We start from the raw sequence: 22,265 nt of genomic DNA, 5'->3' as shown, positions 1-22,265 counted from the left end.
AAAGCGAGGAAATGGGGTGCAATCAGGGAGAATAACATAGTGAAAGATAGGTAGGGACGTGCAGGAATGTTGTAGGAAAGAACCATAGCTATCTATTTCTTGTACAGCAACAACTGCTCACTTTGATCGAATTTGTACATGATTTTGAACCCCAGAGAGAGGGGTGAGGACAACATAGCTGCATTGTCAAGCCAATTGGACCAAATTACATGTGTCCAGTGGACGTGTGTGAAATGGAGACCTAGGTATGTGACAATTTATTTTTTTTGGGACAGGTGCTCATTTTTTTTTATTTTTAAGGTGAGAGTGAAATGTTGGGGAAGGCACATAGGTACGTGTGGGGGAGGTAAGTTGAGAAGGTGAGGATACATTTGCAGACAGACAAGACAGCAGGCAGGGCCAGTGTGTGACACATGAGGGAGTGTGTTGTGGAATCCAAGTCCCATGTGCCTCTAGATGGCAGCATCATAACTCACATCCCCACCCATGGAACTGTCGGCACTGCTGTTTCACTTCCCCGAGGGTGACAGTGCTGGAGGCTGGGCATCAGGGTGAGACTGCCAACCAGGTTGGCCAGCATGTCCTTAATCTGGTGCAGGTAATGGTTAAACCCACACTAGACTATCCTAAGCGCCAAGATTGGCACTTCATCCCGGGTGACAACACCCCCTCCACCACCACTCCCAGAGGGGGGCAAGGCCCTGTCCCATGTAGCGGTACTACAGCAGAGGGGGCACCACTGTTCTGAGTCTCAGAAGTGCTGGGACCAGGTCCCACAGGCAGTTGAGGCAAGGTAGGAGGCTCAGCCAGAACCGGCATACCTTGACATGCTGTGGTGAATGAGGCATAGCAATAAGTTAAGGTTAGTAATAACCAAACCATTGTTAGTATTAATAGAATGGAACATCATTTTAATTTATCCAAATACATATTAATGTTTAGTATATGCTCCAAAATAGCACTGAAGAGGTGAAGAAACAGGCCAGTAGCAGGGGGATAACTCATAGTTTATTCAGCAGACAAGACCAAATGCACTAAAACACAGGAATTGAAAATAAATTTATTTTTCCATATTTTTAAGACAATATTTGCATAGCTGGAAGCATAACATGCCCCCATAGCAACACTTGTAATTTGTTTAAAAAATCCCCCCTCAAAGTGAATGTAATTATTGTGCAGTACTATATCCATCAATGCCAGAATAACTCTCAGGTCCTTGGAAGAAAACTTTTTAGCTTCCAACAATGCCTCCTTAAATGATTCAATACCTATATTATGAGGTATAACTGAAAATAGATCAATGATATCAATAGTTACAAAATAATTCTTTTTTAAATATCTTTTGATCAATTAATTTCAAAACATCACAGGAATTCTTTAAAATACCTGTGTGTTCCATCCAAATAGTTTTCAATTTCAAACCAATGTATTTAGCCAGGGCATATGTTTGTGACCCATTTGTTGCCACAATAGGTCTTAGCGGTGGGTCATCCAGATCCTTATGCACCTTGGGGACCCCAAAAATAGAAGGTATCACAGGTTTCTCTGTCCACAAATAATTAAACAGCTCTCTATCAATCAATTCTTTGAATAGTAACTCTCGTAGAGCCATATCAATTTCAACATAAGCAATATTAATCTCATTGATAGATACTCTTTGATACTTCTCTTCATTCTGTAATACTTCCTCCATTTTAGCTAAATATAAAACATAATCCATAACAACCATCCCCCCCTTATCTGGCTTCATCACCCTTATGTTCCTATTCTTACTTAAATCCATAAGGAGCTTCCTCTCTCAGTAAGGGAGGGTGGGTCAAACTTTTGAATTACATAATGCTGTCCTAAGTTCTTTTTCCAGTACTGCTTCAAAATTTCTAAACTGGGGGTGTAATGGTGGATTAAATGTGCTCTTCTTTTTAAAATTACTATTAGAATTATATTCATCCTCATCTTCCTTGTCAGTGCAAACATACATTAATTCTAAGTTTTTCTTTCTCACAAATAATTTTAAATCAATTAATAACTTACTTATATCACATTTTCTGTTTGGTACAAACTTTAATCCTCTCATAAACAAATTCAAATGAGTTGAATTCAACTCAACATTGCTATAATTAAAAATATTAAAATTTTGAAATGAAAAATCACATCCCTTTTGTGTAATGGCTTTTTCAGCCTTGCATAGGTCAGAAGTATCCACTGCAGAAATTCCATTAGAGGGCATCCTCACCAATGTCTCCTGCCTCTGTTGTAACTGCATTGAGCTGCAGAGGGATTATTTTATCCTTTTTGTCCTTCTCAGAATAGGGAATTCTAAAGGGTCATTCAAATTCAAGTTACATTTTCTCCATTAAAATCATTATTATTAAAATAAACTTCATCATTATTATATTCATCCCTATGTTCATATCGGGTCTATATTAGCATATCGAATGGACTAAATAGCGAAAGCTATTTAGTTGATCCAATACTGTCGGAATGGCAAAATAGTGAAGACACGGAATATCAAATTTTGTCCCAGGGAAAAAATTTGGTGGGCTGTCTTTGGGACTTTGCCATTTCCTCCACTATGGTGCAATCTTGGAGTTGGTATATTTAAGTAGTAGTGGTGTGGGGGGCGAAGCCCCCCACTTATCTTTGTGTTTAAGTTTTTTTTTTTTTTTTTTCAGAGCAGCGAATCTTTTCTCTGGGAAAAAATTTGCTGTTCCGTGTGTTTGATATTTTGTGGTTTAGACATTATTGGTACGATGAAATAGCGTTCGTTATTTATATCGTATGATAATGTAATATAGACACTTCATATCTTATCCCTTCTTCTCCTTTACTATAATCGTTGACCCTATATATACTCCTTGTCTGCCCATAGCATTTAACATCCACATATTTAGTTTTAGGGTAGCATCTATTTTTTTTTTATATTCTAAAATATCCCTGGCTATTTTCCTATTTTTATGTTTAGATATAAATACACATTTCTCATCAATTTTCTTCTTAATATTTAAATATTTATTCTTCTCTTCCTCCACTGTAAAAAGTAAATCATTAATATTTTTTTATTAATATCATCAATTCTTTTAAATAAAGCTTGCATTTCTACCTCATTGTACCTTATAATCACTTGCGTAATAGAAAAAACACATTTATCAAAAATTCTAAAACATTCCTTATAGGGTTCAGATCCCTCATTTACATGATTTGGGTACTTATATACCCTTACACCTTTAGGTACAATGTTCAAATCTAAACATTGCTTTAAATATTTATTGTCAAGATCTAACATTCTATATTTAAACATATAATCATATAACAAATTTAAATTACATTCATAACTGTTTCCAGCATCCACGCTGTTGTTCAGTTCATTGTTAGAAGAAAAAGAAAAGTCATTGTGGGTCAACCATTCCCGCCAGTCTATCTCATAGTTAAAAGGCTCATTATGCATAATACTATGCCTAGAATCACAGTTACATGTATTTAGCCTCTGATTATTTTGCCTTTTGTCCTTAGAGAGAGAGTGAGAGAGAGAGAGAGAGAGAGAGAGAGAGAGAGAGAGAGAGACAGTCCACTACTGACAATGCAGACTATATCTCTGAAAACACTGATGCTAAGTACTGTATAGGCATGTAGTGTCAGTTCTGAGTACAGTTACTACAATTCTCCTATAGCTGATGTAGCAAGTACATTCCTCTCAAGCTGTTAGCATTGGTCAGTATGAGCCAAGCAATAACAAATGCAGGTACACTACTACACAGAACACTTTCACATAATGTGGACGTCTGTAAACACCAAGGTGTTCTGTAAGCAGATTTGGTAATACATTGCATTCCAGGTGATCATTTTTCTGGTAATCCTTTGACAGATGGCTTAGGCAGTTTTAATTATATTATGTGAAATTCTGACACTTGAGAGGCATGTTTATGTACAGTACGTAAACTAGATAACAGTCATGCCTTAGTTGGCAGGCATGGGAATATTTATTTATTTAATTCAGTTTGATTACCGGGGAGGTCCACTGGGCGTTGGAGCCCATTTTCAGTGGAGGCCCGGGGAGAAAAGCTCCAACACAAGGAATTATTACAGTTCAAATATTTTGATTACAAGGTAATATCAATGTACATGCAAAGTTTTAGGAACTGTGAAATACAAAAAATAATTTCAATGAACATACAAAGTCATAGGCACTAATAATTATAAATAATAAGGCAGTTACATAGGGAATATAAATGAGCATGCAAAGTCATAGGCACTCTGAAATTACAAAAATAATTACAAAGTACATTCATAGTCATAGGCAGTCTGAATTACAAATATCAGGTAGTTTCAGTTTTGTTTAGGGAGAAGGGCGACCCATGATGAGTATGTTTTACTATATAGTTCACTAGGTGTAATACATTTAGAAGGGAATAGGAAGAAGAATAGGAGGATGTTAGTCAGGGGCAAATGGAGTCGAAAGTTTAGGATTTGTAGGCAGAAGAGTGCAGTTGCAGATTTTGTTATGATAGAGGTAGGAGTGAAGCTGAGTTTTGAAGTTATTTAGGTTGGAACATGTCCTAAGTGACAAGGGCAGGGCATTCCATTTTGTAGCAAGTGTAAAGGATAAGAGAAGCTGGCCAGCAGGGTGCTGGGGTTTTTGAACTGTGATCAGGTTGTGTTGAGAAGATCTAAGTGGTCTGAGGGGGTTATAAAGGTGCAGAATATTAGAAAGGGCAGGGCATTTAGAGGGGTGTAGAAGTAGTTCAAAGGCTGCGGTTAGTTGGATGAGGTTGAGTTGGTTGGGAAGTTCAAGCCAGTTTAGGGAGTGAAGGGAGGAGCAGTGATGAGAAGAGGATTTGGTGTTTGTGGTAAATCTAGCAACTTTGTTGTAGCATAGCTCTAGTTTGGTGGTAAGAGAGGATGAAAGATTAGTGAGCAGGGGGCACCATATAGGAGGGTAGGAAGAAGGAAGGTAGAGGCAAGGGTTGTTCTGGAGTGAGGGGAGAGGAAGTGGTTGTTTCTATAGAGTAGACCTAGTTTTATGTGTGTTTTTTTGATGTTCAGTTGGATATGGGAATTAAATTTTAATTGATCGTCAATTGTGACACCAAGAAGTTTGGAGGAGGGTACGATTTCGATAGGGGAGTTATTGAGGCTGGAGATTTTGAATGACTTTTTGTCAAGAGAGGAGGATCTAGAGGGAGAGAAAAGGAGAATCTTAGTTTTACTGGCATTTAGGGAGAGGTGATTTTGTAGCATCCAGTTTTCAGTGTTTGAGAAGGCACTTTGGGTTAGGACTTGGAGGTCTGTTAGGCTAGGGGCAGAGCAGATTAATGTTGAATCATCTGCATATTGTACAATAGTTGTGTTGGGGATGGCCTAATGGAAGTCATTTATAAAGATATTAAATAGTAGAGGGCCGAGTATAGAGCCTTGAGGTACTCCAGTAGGGGTGGGAAGAAAAGTAGAGGTTGCTTGGCCAATAACTGTGACTGCAGTGGACATCTGCAAAAAATTTAGCTTTATTGGTATTGCTGATAACTGTCTGTGAAATATTAGCACAATCATGTCTGCTCATAACATGGCCTATCTCAATTATATACCATATACTATTTGTTCCTGGAGTGGGAAAAAGAGAGCATTATGTGACTGAATTTGTTTTGCTTTCTAGAACTATAATGTTATTACTCTTGACTGCAGTGACAGCAGAACACACATGCATGGAATATGGACATACTGCATTCATTAAAACATATTTCTGTAGGAATTAACAATGCTGCTTAACTCTTTATTACTATTGCTAACAAATGTCTGTGAAGTCCACACAATATCTGTCAATAGACTGGGCTACCTCAGCCATATACCTTTATTACCTGGCCTGGAGATAGCCTTGGAATGTACTATGAGTTAAACAATAAAGTTTGCAGGCCATTACTTTTGCATTCTACAGTTATTACAGTGTAACACTTGACTGCAGCAACCTTACCATAGACAAGTAATGCATACAGCTCCACTGCAACAGTTATGACAAAGCAATCCTGCTGTACACCATTTTGTTTACTGTTATTGGTATTGTTTATTGTTTATTGCAATGCAGTTATTGTTCATTAATTGCGCTACAGCTCTACTTGCCCATTTATTGCACTACAGTTCTATTTGCCCATTTATTGCACTACATTTTTTATGGTGTATACTTTATTGTTTTACTCTTTCTCTCTTATTGCAATACAGTTAGCATAATAAATCCATAAATCCATATATGCCACACTCACGGCAACCTGGCCAGGCATTCGGCATAGGACTCGACATTGTGAGCCCTTTCAACTGCAGCTTTGGGAGAGAAGCACACCATTATGCATACCAGTTTTGGAGACATTCAGCTTGCATATTGGTAAAACAGAGGAAAACATACTTACATAGTTGTGGGGCTTTCCCAGCTCTAGCTTCTTGGACCCAGGTGTCCAAGGTTCTCCTCCTTTTCCTCTTCAGGTCATCATAAATGTGATGACACTGTTCACCTGTGTGGGAGGTACCACTAACACTGGTGAGTTCCCTGGCCAACTGGTCCCAGGCCTCCACCTTACACTTCGATCCTGGAAACCACCCTGCAGCAGCTAGGTTTATGATTTTTTACCAGGAGCCCAACAAAGGCCCTGGACTCCTGAACACCCCATTGCTGTGCCCAAAAGTGTGCACATTCATCATCACAGCCTGCCATATCACCAGTTGATCAGACTCCAAAGACTGTTGCAGAATTGCTGTCTATTGTGGCTAATAAAGTCTGTTTCCCCACACTTACAAGTCATTGAGCAACATTAAAAAAGTGCAGTGTTGCTTAGCATCATGCAAACCAGCTAAGCACAGTTAAGCAGTGTGAAAACTCCCATAACCAGGGGTTTAGCTCAGCATAGCACCACACAAACAAAAGTAGCTGTTAGCATGTTTAAGCAATTCTCAGTCCAGTGCAGCATTGCCATATTTCACAAATTTGTTTTGAGTTTCGAAAATTAAACATATATAATATATTAAATTATAGACAGCTTATCACTGCTATGGACTCAAACCCAGGACCTACTAAACATTAGGCTGTATCGCTACCCATTTAGCTACTTGGATATTATGAAAACTAGTATACCTTCACATATACTGCTGGGTTACATGTTAGCTTTGCAAAGCAATGTGGCATGCTGCTCAAACAAGCTTAAATAGACCCAAACAAAAATAATTAAAACATCTGGTTTCTATTTTTAGATGTCTAGCAATTGTCGACTATGTATGTATAAGCACCACTCGGCTCTGCGGCTCTCTTCACCATGCAAACAGAAATTAAAAAAATAAAACAGAAAACATACAAAAATATTTTAAATTTTCTACTTTTAGATATCTGTCCAGTGTCAGCTGTTTATATATGAGCACAGATTAACATTGCTGCACTCCATGCTGCCCTGTGCAAATATGCAAAAAATGGAGAAAAATTAAAATAATATTACACATTTAACCCAAAACCCAGTTCATAGAGTTTCAACAGCAGTGTGGAGCAGTATAGGCCATCCACAACCACGGGTAGGCTCTATACTTCTTCCTACACAGATTCAATATCCCTGTTCCTATGCTTTCCCTCTGCAGTGTGCCATCATTAATATGCATGGCACGCTGCCATGGGGGAACTGTGGGCATGTACACAGATACATTTTGTGTAGGCTCTACATGGTGCCTACACAGAGTTTATTAAATGCTGGGGCAAGTCTTTTCACTGCATTCATAACATACATTTTATATCAAGATGTGTTAGCTAGGCAGGTCGTTCTCAAGGTTAGAGTTTGAGTATGCATATGTATGTAGTTGCAGGTTTGAATTTCATGGTGTCTAGTCTGTGTTCAAAAATGTGTATGGTAATTATCTAATATTCTTCAAGAATAAGTTGTTTAGAAACTGTTCCAGGCAATGTATATTGCTGTTATTTGAGGAATACATAATTCATATATTTTTTCTGTGTTTTGATGATGAAGATTGCACCAGGAGCTGTGCAATGAGAGGATGCACAGGCTTGAGGAGCAGCAGAGGAAGAGAGGTATAGTAATTACTTTTATGTTTTATGAAACAAAACAACTCTGATCCTCTTTACAGGATTATATTTTACACATTAACATGTATATTGCTTTGAATGCAGGAAGGTCCATCATGCATCAGTAAGGTAAATGAAATTATCACATTATAGCTGTGCTTACAGCTGTAATTGAAATCCAAAAATATTGATTAATCATGTGGCATAAAAGCATTGTTTCACCACACTGTGTTTGAATTGTGCTCCAGAACCTAAATACCAGTTGGCTTAGTGTATCTGTCACACATATTCCATGGTGGATGTTTTGTATAACAGTTTTAATGATTTGATTGCTGCTTGTAAAAGTATCATTTGGTATGCTTGCATGTATGGTGGGGTTTTCCTTTGACTGGTTTATTATACATAGCTTGCATATTCAGACTGAATGAGTATTTTCAGTTCCAGTGTTTGCAGACTGTAGCATGCCCTTCAGTTAAAAACTGGTATTGCAACAACCTCCAACCCTTTGGGTTTTTTGTTAAAACACAGTTATAGCCTAGGCTTACTGACATGTGTGCAGATTGACATATCTTTGCAGAAGTTCATAATCTGCAAGAATCATTGGGATGTTTGCATTTTGCAGGCTACTAACTGATACTAATGTAGGTAGTTAATGCATACAGTAGTGCATGTGCAATACTGTTCCACAACATTGTCATATCACTTTCTCCTCATTTTAACAATGACACTTGGTGGCTGTTCATATGAATCATTACATGCAGACAGTACAATCTTTAGATTTGAGCATTCATACATTTTTACAATACTAATGACCCAGGTGGATATCCATAAGCCTACACAAGTTTTCACAAAAAAATAATGACGTCCTGCTTACAAAAAGAACACTGAAGGGCAGGCATTTATAAGGTACATCTGCTCATAATGGACATGTGTCAGTCCCCGTGTAAATTTTCATCATTTTCATATTATGTTTACTATGATCTTCATGGGAATATTCTGTTGATAGACATCTGCTTTTCATTTCTGTTGTGTTTTGCAATTAATCTTGACAGAGCATGGGACCCATGGATATTCTTCTATCAGGTAATGAGTGCATGCCAGGCCACTACCACAATCTTTGGATGATGACAATGACACCGATGATGAAAAAGATGGACCAGCCCCCTGCCCAAGCCATCATGCCTGCACCCCCAATGGAGATGATACCAGCACAGGAACAGTGACTATTATTGGGAGGATGTGTTGAGAGTACAGCTGAGGGATATGATGGGGACATTCTTCCAGGATACGATATGACCTAGGTGTGATTCATTTAGGGAGATAGCTTGAGAGGTCATTTGTGAGCCTCAGCCCCACGAGTCTGGTCACTCTAGCCTGTAGGTTTTGTCTTTGTGCACAACTTGTGTTATGCTGCCAATAAGCTGTGATTGATTGGACTGTATATGCACACTTGTGCATGTATAACACGTAGCTGTCATGCTTATATGTTATTGTCATGTGACATTTACTTCTGTTTCAATATGTGCATGACACACATTAACATATTACTCTTTCCACCCACATTCAGCTGTCCAGACTGAATACAATGCCCCATTTGGTATGTACCTCTCAAGACATTTGCAACAACTGGAAAGGCCACAGACATACCTTACTAAAAGAATCACAGGCATAAAGCAGATGCCCTATGCTGACTGCCTTAAAAAAAACTCCAACTATACTCTGTCGCATATCGTCTACTCCAAGGTGATCTCTGCTTAAAATACAAGGCCATGTTAAACCCAGAGCTGTTGGACATGCTACACTTAAAGAAATCCCAATCCCTCAGAGCCACACGCTCCAGGGGTCTAAACCTTGTCATCACAATAAACAAAACATGCTGGAGGGATAGGTTCCTGACCCAGAGACTCCCCAGACTCTGGAATAGACTGCCCATACATGTCAAGCAGAGCACCTCTTAGGCCCTCTTCATAAGGAACCTTGATGATTGGATGGGAGAAATGGAAATTCACCCCAGGGATCACATTAGTGGCCCTGCTAGATAGGGGTCCAGGGAAGTAAATATTGTGGGAAGAAATAGCTAGGGAATTGTTATGGCTAGGCTTCTATAGGCCCTAGGGTCGATAGCCTAGTACCAACCTATGAACCTATGCATTGTGGCAGGTAACCTGCAGCCAGTGCCACAAGACATAGCATATACACATGTGTTTTACTGAGGGCAAATGACAGAAAATGTGTTGTCCATAGTCTAGCACTAACACTGTGATGTAGCTTGAAACTGTGTACTTCCATATCATGTATGTGCAATAAAAGGACATGTCATTTCCCAAGTGCTTTGGATGACAGTTGCCATGATGTGGTTTTGTGTACCATAGGTTGGCAATACTGATGCGTGTGGTATCATATACAGGTATATCATGTCTAAGTGCAGTCCTCCTTTTCTAACTGCATCAAACAGCAATGTAGCATTAATCTATACACAGTTGTACAATTTGTTCTTTAACAGTACATTGCACTGTGTTTGCATATCCATTACATATTCACAACTTTCAAAAATAGTTTTACTTATTAACTGATTGAACCTGTCTGCACATAGCCAGTTCCATACTGACACAATTATAACTATGACATGTGAACATTCACTGTCTTACCTCTCATGTTTTGTAATGATGCTCATAGGAGTGCTCTCTGCTCAGTAATGAGCAGGGCAGGTGACATACACCTGCTTTTGTTTATTTAGCATTTGCATGACAGTAAATGTATAGGTTCTTGAAATTCTTAGCTTGCTTACCTATTCATGTTGATGTTACATGATTGCACATTACTGTGTTCAGTATGTATACTTTACACATGGCCAGTTCTGTACATAAAAAAAACAATCTTTCTGCCCATGTGACATACATTTTCTATTTGATTAATGCTGTACACATTCATTTGCAGTGTATCAACTTATCTTGCCCTGCTTTTCCCTGATCTGGACCCAGATTGTCCACATCTCTTCCACCTTCACATTTCTCTATTATATTTTGTAGATATGTTTGCCTTATTTGAAATTATTGACCATTGCTATATATTAGTTTGACACATTGAACATGTGCCGAATGTATGCCCATTTTATGATGTGGGACATCTGCACAGACATTGCTGGCTACTGTTTGCAATACATCCATGTCCTCTTTATACTTGTGGTTTAAACAATGTACTTTGTTGACATCCATATCCACAATGTGCTATACTTATTAAGCTGTAATGTTAAAGGTTTGAAAATATCATTACATGTCATTGGTGTATGTATGTGTGTTAACCTTGATTTCATGTACATCCCATTTAGGTGACTGAGAGTCATACATACCCATCTATACCAGTGTGCTGCCTTTGACATGCCGTATGTCTGTAGCATATATGCATTCCATTACACATTTGCTTGGGTTGTGTACACCTACTTGTGTATGTAGCATACATTTTGTTACTTTTTCAGCAGTACTTTTGTTTGGCACTGTGCTTGGTTGTTCACCTTCCACATGTATGGTTGTAGGTTTGGTTCTGTCCTTTGCTGGAGTTATCTAGCATTGTTAGATCTCCATGTGCTTATTTGTGGTGCTGTTTGGCTTACACCTGCACTGCTGACAAACTATGTGGACACATGTTTATTTATCCAATGTGTACTATGATCCTAATTTATTATCCTCCAACACACATCTACCATTTGTCATATGCATCCTGGTATGACTGCTAGAGTTTGCAGCATATTACAATGTGATAGTGCATAAGTGGATGTGTTTTTCTGCAGTTCACTATGTCTGGTATACATCCTCACCATGTCTGACAACATTCCATTGCATGTGTTGCACAGTGTGCCATCTCTGTTACTTAACTGTCCTTCCTTTTTTTTTTTTTTTTTTTGTCCAGGTATTTGTTCTAAGGGTATACATACTGTGATGCCCTTCTCCTCCTCTTTCTGTATCTTTACCTTCACTTATATTCTTAAAAAGGAGGGGGGGGGTTCTCTCCCCAAAAAAAAAATGCCCATTCCCTTCTGACTTTTCCTCAGATTTTCCTTTTCCAAATTCCATCTTCTTCAGCCATACCCCACATCCTCTATTCTATTTCTCACTTTCTTGTGGAGTGTGAATTATTTGTGTTTCTGCACAAGTCCTGAACCCATTGTTAGCAAATGTTAGCTGTGGTGATGTGGCTGTGATTGCCCGTCACCTGTAGTAATCTTTTTTATTAGAAATTTTATGGATTCCATTGGAATCTGTAAGTGCAAGCAGGTATATTTTATTAGTACATGGCACATGGAGATATTTATAGTTTTCTCCATGCTTACTACAAAGAATGCCGATTATATATATATATTACAACTGGCATGGAGCTTTGAAGCAAGTATATTTTGTTAGTGAATGGATTATGGAAATATCTGCAGTTATCTGTCACATTTCTGGACAAATTTCTGAAAATATGTATTACGAATGCCATGAAGCTTTCATTGGGATAGTTGGCACTTTTTATTTTTGTATCATAAGGTAGTTAATTACATTCTGTAATTGTCCTTAACCTTACAGGTCAGATTCTGTTATACATATATCTATATAACTATCAGGATGCCTGAACTGTGATAATCTTTCCATAAAGTTGTTAATATACAATGCACTTTGGCAACCATTTCTCATTATTTACAGATTACTTGCAGGTTTGCTTCATGCACCATTGATAGTGCATACTCCCATGTGCAATGAGCTTATTGTGATATATTTAGATGTTACAACATTATCTGCACATTTGGGAGTGGTATCGGCATAATGTGCCCAAATCCAGGGGTGGCTCGTGGTACAGGACTGTTAGGCTAAAGTCCCCCAACTTTTGGAGAGTAAAAAAAAAAAAATAGATTTTACTTACATATACTACTAGCAGTAGATCATTAGTACAAAAATGTGAGTGTGACCATTTGTGAAGCTTGGAGCTGTGCGCTACAGTGCCTGAGTTACGATTAAAAAAAGGAAGAAAAATATCGGTCTTGTAGTCTCGTGGCTGGGCTGGATTGTTTTGAAAACAGTCTAGATTAGAAAAAAGTTTTGTATCAAAGAAGATGCCCAGAAGTCATTGTGTTTTTAACTAAGTAATATTGCTGGAAAACAGACAGTTAGGATCAGCAGCCTGTCATGCGATCTGTGTACATGATGCAGCTGCTGACGTAAGCGTATAAAGAAGGGAAACTATTGAAGTTCCCTTCCTGTGTTTTAAACTCACTGTGCAGTTAGACTTGAGCCATCTTTGGATGAGAGGGAGATTTATGTTTTGGTTAAGGTGACTGAAAAATACTTGCACTGAATTGTTAAATGACTGACTTGATAATAATTATTATCAAGCTTTCAGTTGAAACATACAATTATTTTTCCTGGCAGGGTTGACCAGATACTAGTTATTTGGCAGTGTGTTTTGTAGTGCATTTGGTGGATACTTTTTTAAATATAATATCCTGGCAGGGTTAACCAGATACTAAGGAGGCAATATGCTTTGAATGTTGCTTGACTCTGGATGCCTTTTTTTCTAATAAAATAGACTGGCAGGGGTTGAACAGATATTAGGTACACAGTGTGTTTTGGGGGCTGCTTGTGGATGAAATATTTTTTTTTAAACATAATCTTTTTTCAGGGTCAAGTCAAAGTAAATTAGGATGGTGTGTAGATGTTTTGTTGAAACTCTAGCCTTGCATGACTAAAATGTGTAGAAGTGAACTGAAGTAAGATCACCTGCAAGGTATTGACTATTTGATGCAAAAGAAACATAGTAATGTAACCATTGTCTTTTCTTTTTATTATTTTAAAACTTATAGACTCAAAGCAGATACTGTGGGTAGGCAATCAGGCTGGGGGCTATGCCTAGTATGTGTGAATGAAATGACTGGCCTAACTGTTGTACTTCTAACCTCCTTTGCAACAGTGACATGCACTGACGACCACAAGCTCTAAACTCAGGCTATTGTTTATGTGAAAAAATATATATATTAATAACTGTGTTGTATATTATCCTTGTTTGTCTTTTAACCTCGTAAGATGAAATTAGACACTGTGGGTAGGGTGGACAATAGGGATTGGGGCTATTTGTGAATGAAATAACTGGCCCTGCTATTTATTGTTGTTGTAATTCCGGCTTTGCAAGACTGTAATAGTTCTCTGTACTTTCAGATGAATGTAATATAATTATCAAATTAGATGTATGTATGTTATTTCATATCTGTTCATGTATATACTGAATGTTTAAAAATGCTTGTAATATGTTAGAGCTTTTCTCCCTGGACATATGCTGAAAAGGGTTTTTTTGATTAAAGACAGTTGGACAAACCCGGGTGAACAAAAGTAAAATAAATAAAATGAAATGTGTATTTTGTGTAAGGCAAGCTGGCACACATAAATTGTAACTAATGTTTCTGTCAACTAAATGAAATTAATGCAAGTATGTAACCTGACTGTTACTATTATTTCTACTTTAATCCTGGTAAGGGCAAAGCAGATACTTTTGTTTAGTAATGGGGGGGTATTTGTGAAAGAAATGGGTTGAGTGGCCCTACTGTTTACTGTTGCAATTCTTTCTTTGCAAGATTAATGTGTATTTTGGTAAAGTTAACTGTCATATAAGCCCATGTCAGTGTCTCTCAGAACCACTGGCACATTAGGCATTAGAGTAACCTTGAATTGTGAATAGTAAGATAGTACAGTGAGATTTCCAAGTTACTTTTCAGCTAGCATTGTACAAAATGCAGATTATCTGATAAAGTACAATGTATGTTTACTACATCATGTGCACTCATACTAGTCTCATGCAGTCAAGAACAACCACTTTTTTTCTGTTTAGAGATGTGTAAGGTTTGTGCTGTTATAGCATGACATAAACACCTCATTAGCTCTGAAATGCAATTTAGGCTAGTATTTGGGAGACTATTCAGCATATATGATAGTGATTGAGCAGTTATTTTATGTAAAATGGTAAGCATGATCAGTATTGAACTCACTGTATCATAGCTCTGCCACCATGAAGTTAACCCCACCCCCTTTTAGTTGGCCCCACCTCAGTCAGGTCTCTTCTGCAGCCCCCCCTTTGATTTGAAGTCACCAGCCGCCACTGCTGAAATCCATGAACTTTACGGAACCCAGACCTATAATTCTAATGAATATCAAATATGTGGCCTCTCTCAAAAAAAAAAAAAAAAATCTTAATGAGACCAGAGATTCTATTTGGTTAATGGCAAATGCAAAATAAGATGAATACATCAATATGCTTAAAAGCTGAGCTGTCTGGCGTCTTCTTTTAATTGACAATTGTTTTCACTAAGCAGAGTTTCTCTTTCAGTTAACAGAAGAAATTTAGAGACCTTTATCACTGATGTACTGCCAAATGTGTATTTAGTAGTATTAATTATAGGAACCTGACCTTTTTCTGTGGAAATAATATCACAGAAATATTTTACTGACACTAATTTTAATAAATCAAGTTAGTCTTTATCACGTTATTTAAAAACTGTCAGATAATCAAAAGATAAAGTGTCTTCTTTTCTATAATTCCAGAATATAACCAAGTGAAACATAGTGTTCATTCAGTTAGTGTATTAAAAATATGATGGTTTAAATTTAAATTTTATTTTTCAGTTAATTTAATGCCTTAAGCAGCATTTGAATTGATTTGAAATCTACATATCACCATGCTTTGATACAATAAACACCATACTTCAGATGCAGTTCCATAGACAACAGGAACAAAAAAACATAATAAAAAGTTATTTTTCAAATTATTAATTTGTTACATTCTTCTCTTCTTTACTGTTATAGAATTACAGAATGTTAAAAACATATATATATATATATATATATATATATATATATATATATATATACACATATATACTAGACAAAACTGACATAAGGAGAGATAGAGCTTGCAAATCCCCTTTTCCCCTGACATCTAGTGTGATAACTGTCAGGTGATCGGCTCTCCTACTGTCTTTGTCTTGTACAGCCTTTGGTGCTGCAGAATATATTTTTACTGTATGCACCATAGCACATGTATAATTATCATGGCAAATGGGGAAGTATTTGTGTGTTGGTGGTAGGGTGTTTTTCATTTTTATTCTTGGGTAGGTCATGTTGTCCATGGTCTTACTGGTGATGTTTGTTGCTTGTCGAGGGGGGGGTGTTGGTTAGGCAGTGAATATGGATGGCTGTATAAGGACTGGGTGTTATAAAAAATAATTATCTTTTTCTGGTGGAGTGGGTATTTTGTCTTTAGTGTTATATAATCTATGGCTGGTTGAGCATGAAGATAATGCACTTTTATTGCACAGTCTTGTCTCTCAAGTTTCAGCTTGAGCACTTTGTAGCATGAGTAGGGATGCAGTTTTCTCTCAGGTCTGAAGTTGCTGAGGTTTTTGCACACTAGTGGGAAACAACAAGCTATGACACTTTTATAGTATTGGAAAACATAGGAATATTCAGGGTTGTTCTTCATTTCCAAACATATTTCTCAAATGTACCACAATGGAAAGAATGTTTCACATTTGACCACTGTATTATCTTGAAAGGTTTGCCATACATTTATTAAAATAAAAAAGGAAGAAAGAGTTGAACAGATAGCCTGGTAAATAATATTGAATCATAGCAAATTAGTAGTAGGTGTTTTATTATGTGTGAATAACTCACAGTATCCATCTTGTAAGACTAATAGGTAATATAGTCAATAAGCTGTCCCTCTGTTGTACATATTGTCCATTGTTACACATTATGAGGAATAAGGTCTCACAAATGGATGATGGACATTTAGGATTATGTTTCTTAGAATACAGATATGTTAACATGATGCTTTGACAGAATAAGAGACTGCAGGTTAACATACATTTCTGAAAGGAAAGACGTTTAATTGTTTTCCTCTTCGGGGTGCTATCTATCCCCAGGTAAAGGTTACTACTCCATGGCAATACAATGAATGTCCAGTAGGATCATGGCCACTGTTGGCACAACATATTAGTGCCAATGTATCCTGGTCACCAGGTTCTTCACGTTAGTGATTTTATGAGTATAATACTGATTATTATTTTCTTTCACAGACATTAAAGCATTGAATTTGCTGAAATCTAAATGGCCAGAATAACTTTCGAGGCAGAAAACTTACTCCAATAATAAACTTCTGAGACTAAACTAGGTGAAATGGGTTGAAAAGAAGGCAAGTCACAGCATGATTAGAGTCCTCTTTTCCATTTGAAATCCCCACAAGGAAGAGCAGGTGCAGAACACAAAAAGCTCCTGAGACATGACTTAAACCAGAAATGTAACCTGGGAGCATCTCACCAACACAGAGCATAGAAAAAACAGGTAATGGAGATTCCCCTACCAAAGAGAACAGAGATAGGAGAGTTACTGAATCAGACACACATGCTGGAAGTCCTAGAGTCCCTTTCTGTTAGAACAGGAGTAGGTTATTTGAAATGGTGACAGAAAAAGGCTTTTGCTCATTAGAGACCCAGAGGTAGAGGGGGAAGATTTAGTACAATGTAAGTACTTTTCCTGTGCCATTTAGTTCAGGAAAAGAGGATCAAATAAGGAAAGGTTCAATGGGTGATGTGGATATTCAAGCCATGATTTTTACTAATATCATCATTACAAAACATGAATAAACCTTTCTTGGGAAATAACCCCCCCCCACACACACACACACACACACACACACAAGTCTCACATAAGAGTTTATATTCCCAGTTATTAATCAAAAAATCCTTAAGGGTGAGTACTTATATGTATCTGATTTGCCACATGTCGATGGGATCTGAAGACTGATGGAATATGAAAGTCAGATTCCATAGATTTAGCAATCAGTTTAGTAGCATTAGGTCCAAAAACGTTGGAATTTGTAGTCAGCAGGTTTCTTAATTTTCATGGCAGTACTGATAAAATATGACCCCTCCCCCCAACTTGCCTTTAAACTTATTTTATATCTCCTAACTATCAGAGAAGCTCATCAAGTACATGCTGGGATAGCATGACTGGGGGTGGGATCAGTGGTGTCCCTCTATACATCGCTAAGTGTTATGTTAGACAGACCATCTTACAATAACCCAGGAGTTACATTGCAGCATCAGTACATAAAAACAAGTTCAGCATTCAGCAGCAGTAAATGATTTTGGTCTGCTTGTTACTTCTCCCACACATGTTCTTAATGTAGTAAAACCCATCCAGCTTTTAATTGCTGGCAAAAATGAGTGAATTCAAACTGATTCTCAGTGGACCTATTCACAGTATGTTCTTCCCTGTGAGGCAGTCAGGGGCCTTTCAGAGTAGAGGTTCCTTTCAGGCCATTAGAGGTTTTCTGGGTCTATATCATAAGAGTGAAAGTTGAAAAGAACAAACGCTCAAACATTGAAAAAGCACAAACATCGAACATTATATTGTGGGGGGCTGTGCCCCCCACAGCCCTGCTAAATATATATTCCAACTCCAAGGTCGTACTACAGTGAGCAAAGGGCAAATATTCCTATCATCACTGTACTGCGACCCCAGAAAAAAGTTTCAATATCCGGCATTTTCGATCATAAGAGCATTTGTTCTTTTGAACTTTCGCTCTTATGATATAGACCCAAGTATGGGTTTTCCTTCCTCCCTGGGACAACCTCAGAAAGGCAACAAATTCACCCATTAGAGTTAGCATACTTGGCATAATAAGTCAACATCGTTTATAATTCAAGGATTTTCAAAGGGTTTTTTCATTGAAATTCAAAGCTTTTTTCAATAATGTGATAGTCAAAAATTTTAAATCTACTATTAGGAAAGAAAATACAGTAGTAGACCTGCTTAGGAAGAAGTACAGGCTGAAAGGATGATTGGTCCATATAGATCTGCACCCCAGGATCAATTTATGATTTCCCAATTTGATTAGTGCCCAAGAACAGAGGGTGAGTACTGCTTAATTCATCACCTCTCACCACCAATGAGTTTGTCCGTCAATGATTTTATCTTGAAGAATGACTCCAAGGTTAAATATGCCACTCTAGATAATGCTGCAGCCATCATTAAGAAATTTAATGAACCTTTGTTGGGTAAGCTTGATATTAAATCAGATTTTCAGCTGTTATGCATTCCAGAGAAAGATTGGTCAAAGCTGGGTTTTTTATTTCATGGGCAACTGTAGTTGATAGGGGCATGCCCGTGGGTTGTTCTACCACATGTGCCTTCTTTGAGTCATTTAGTTTAGCCCTTCACTGTATCTGGCAATAAAGGGCAAGGAACCAACCTGCAATCTATCATGGTTATGACTTTCTCATAATGGGGAGGAGGCTTCAAAGCTAGGTTAAGTCAGATAGTGTTGTTTATGGGATTACTTAATTTTGCTTGACAAACCATCTGACTTGTTAGAATGTTTGTAAAGATCCTTGGATAAATTATTAAAAGGGTAGCAGAAAAAAAATGGATGCAGATAACAAGTAGACTAAAAGATGATTCATGCATATGGAAAACCTTCCTGAGTCTGTTTAATGGGGGTCACCTTGTGGCAGACAATTTGGGTTTCCTCAGATTCCCTTTAGCTTTTTACAAATACTGTGGCCAGCACAGATATGGGTGGTTATTTTTGTAGGAAATGGCCTGCAGTTGAATGGCCATTGTTTTGTTCTGATTTAGTATTAAAAGACATCATGTTTTTGGGAATTTTTCCTATCTGGGATTTCTTGTGGCCGGATCAGTTTACGGACAAGACAATTATTTTTAATTTATTAAATCAAGCAGTTGATCAGATCTTCTTAAAGAAAACCTCCCCATCAAACAGAGTCCAGTCTGCATTCAGGTTGTTAGTACTGCTTAGCTTACAAATTAACCTAACATTTTTAGGTAGACATGTACCTGTATCAGCATAACAATAGCTGATGCTTGTTCCATCTGCAGATTTCCAGGTTTTGCTCATTGGCTCTGGAGGCTTAATTCCATCCCACATGAGTCCCACTCAAAGTTTGGCTCCTTGGAAAAGAATGATGATGATTTTAAGAGGCAGATCGTACACACCAAAATAGCTTTTGACCCAGCCATATTTAAGTTTAAGAACTTTTATATAAATTTGCCTTCAAAGGTCAGGTGCTGGTCTTTAGATATTGTGGTTCATTACATTCTACATAGGTCTACCTTGCAAGGCTCCCCTGGTGCTTTGCACATACAGATTACTGCTTTAGGGTGGTTCACCAAGTTTCCAAATCTGCCAAATTTAAGACATCACTGGCTTGTCAGTAGATAATGAATGGGTTAGAGGCACAAAAATGATGAGCACAGAGATTCATTGAAGCTCTACAGACAGAATTGCCGCTGGTGATAAAAAAGATATAGTGAATTCAGTTAAGCATTTCAGTTTGTTGATTTGGGCCACATTAGTCATGTGGTTATACTCTGGGGCTTTCCGCAATAGTGCATTAATGTCTCTATTATGTGCTGATGTGATAATAATAAAAATGGGAGGTTTTAGTTTTGTTAAGAAAATATAAAATAAATCAGTAGGGTATTGGCCATCAGACTCACTTGCATAAAATAAAACCTCTAGCCTCCTGCTTGGTCCACTGGATGATGCCTGTCAGAAAATTCGTAGGCATAATTTTAACCCAGGAACTAGCATTTAGTTATCCAAATGGTTAGCCAATGTACCTGTCTGATGCTAATTCCATGTTAAAATAGGCATTAGTCATTAAGGTTATAATTCCCACTCCTTCAGGACAGGGCAAACATCTGATTTGGATAGAGCTGAGCAATTTGTTGATGATAAAATGAGTTAGAATATAGAAATCCAATGCTTTTCTCAGTTACATTAGATAACAGTAATCATATGATTCATTTTTAGGTCCATGCCAGTTTTTGATCATAGGCCATCATTCATCCACACAGCTGCCTCCAGAGCATTCATCAGAAAAAATGGCTTGAGCCCTGGTCTCGATCCCAACCATTTGTCAGTGGTGTGGCTGGGGTATTCAGGTTTATCTTGGCTTAAGTTATTACCAGTTTTTGGGAAGCTAGATTCCATTAATAGAATATCTAATGCCCTAATAATTACTTTGGGAGACAATAACTTGAGTTGCATACCAAAACATGTCCTCCTCAGGAAAATTTTGCTGACTTAATCATTTTATCCCCAAAATTTGAATTCAGATATACAAGCTGATCTTCCGTAATACCAATATTAGTTTGGCATGGTGCACACAAACCTGCAGTTCTTTAACTTAATCATAGATTTTTTAACCATGCATTATCCAGAACATCTGTTCCAATAGGATTCTTTGTAATCCATCCCCCAGATTTGAAAAGAAAAATTATCCTGATTTTTATCATACCAATGGCATTTGTTTGAATGAGATAGATTGAGACTTGTTTAATTTGCTTTAACCTTCCATGTTCAGGATAGGTTTAAAAACTTTAAATTTTCTATAATTTTAAGAGCAGCGCTAACTCATGATTTGTTATTCAGAAAAGTATTGGGGGAAGCATGCAGAAAAATAATGGTGAGTGAGTGTCACCTTTGCAGGCTCTCTTTCTCCATTTTTCTTCCCCCTTATTTTTCAAGTGCAGGAAAGTTTTACAATTCAAAAAGGGGGGAAGATTCTGGCAGGTGAAAGCATGACTATTTGTGTAGCTGAGATAGCACTGTGTATGCCATCCAGTTGTTGGGAGGAGCTGGATGGCACAGACAATGGTACATCGGCCAGCTTTCACTTTTAACAGATCATCTGACCTAAAGTCATAGATTGTAGTTTGGCAGTAGAATGTAAATGGTTAGAAAACTGTTGGTTTGCTGAAGTTATGTAACAGATCATTTTGGTGCAAATAAAATCGAGTTCAGTTAGGTAATTGGATGTGAATTTTAAATGCATTTGTTTGGATGAATCCATGAATTTGTTATTTGCAAAACATATTCACAAAACATTCAACTGTATTGGTCTCATTTTTGAGGAACAGAAGGTTTCAGCTGACAAATATATATGGACACACACACACACACACACACACACACACACACACACACACACACACACACACACACACACACACAAACACACGCACACGCACACACACACACACACACACACACACACACACACACACACACACACACACACACACACACACACACACACACACACACACACACACACACACACACACACACACTCAGCTCCTGTCATCTCCTGGTTAAGCCGACTTAGCTTAACACATTC

Source organism: Protopterus annectens, chromosome 10.part0, assembly GCF_019279795.1.
Source record: "Protopterus annectens isolate FY-2018-M chromosome 10.part0, PAN1.0, whole genome shotgun sequence".
NCBI classification, from domain to species: domain Eukaryota; kingdom Metazoa; phylum Chordata; order Ceratodontiformes; family Protopteridae; genus Protopterus; species Protopterus annectens.
This window is presented reverse-complemented; position numbering follows the sequence as displayed.